At 38.5% G+C, this 558-nt stretch overlaps 1 protein-coding gene across 1 annotated transcript in view; it reads left to right on the top strand.

Moving 5' to 3' along the window:
• Positions 1–558, top strand: part of commd8 (COMM domain containing 8) — an 11,863-nt gene that overhangs the window by 5,720 nt on the left and 5,585 nt on the right. The window lies entirely within an intron of this gene.

Below are 558 nucleotides of genomic sequence, written 5' to 3'. Positions count from 1 at the left end.
TGGGGTCTTTTGGACGGGGCGCTTGCTTCTTGGTAAAGTAGCCACAGTCCCAAAGTGTCTCCATTTGCACAACTGTATTCTTTTAAATCACTTTGTAACTCTTTCCAGCTTTATGTAAATCCACAATTCTCTATTGTAGATCCTCTGAAAGCTCTTTTTAGCAAGGCATGGCTCACAAAAGCATATTCTTCTTGTGTGGAGCAAACTCAAAAGGTTTGAGTGTTTTTTATTTCTCAAAGTAGATCTAGTCTACACCTCCAAACTCTTTTTTTTTTTTTTTTTACAAGACTCCAGGTATGATAAAACCTGACTCCATTGAGCCTTTTTGAGGTCATTAACTCAAGGGTTCACATACTTTATCTACTAGCACTATGAGGTTTTTATGGTTATTCTCAATAATAACATGAAAGATTGATGTGCAGGTCTGATCCACAGCTACAGGAAGCGCCTGGGTGAGTTTACTGCTGCCAAGGGGGGGTCAACCAGTTATTAATTCCAAGGCTTCACTTACTTTTTCCACTACCATATATATGTGTGTATACACAGTGTGTGTATATA

Source organism: Monopterus albus, unplaced genomic scaffold (genome assembly GCF_001952655.1).
Source record: "Monopterus albus unplaced genomic scaffold, M_albus_1.0 scaffold40.1, whole genome shotgun sequence".
Lineage (NCBI taxonomy): Eukaryota > Metazoa > Chordata > Actinopteri > Synbranchiformes > Synbranchidae > Monopterus > Monopterus albus.
The sequence above is the reverse complement of the archived record's forward strand: the minus strand, read 5'-3'. Positions and strand labels throughout refer to the sequence as shown.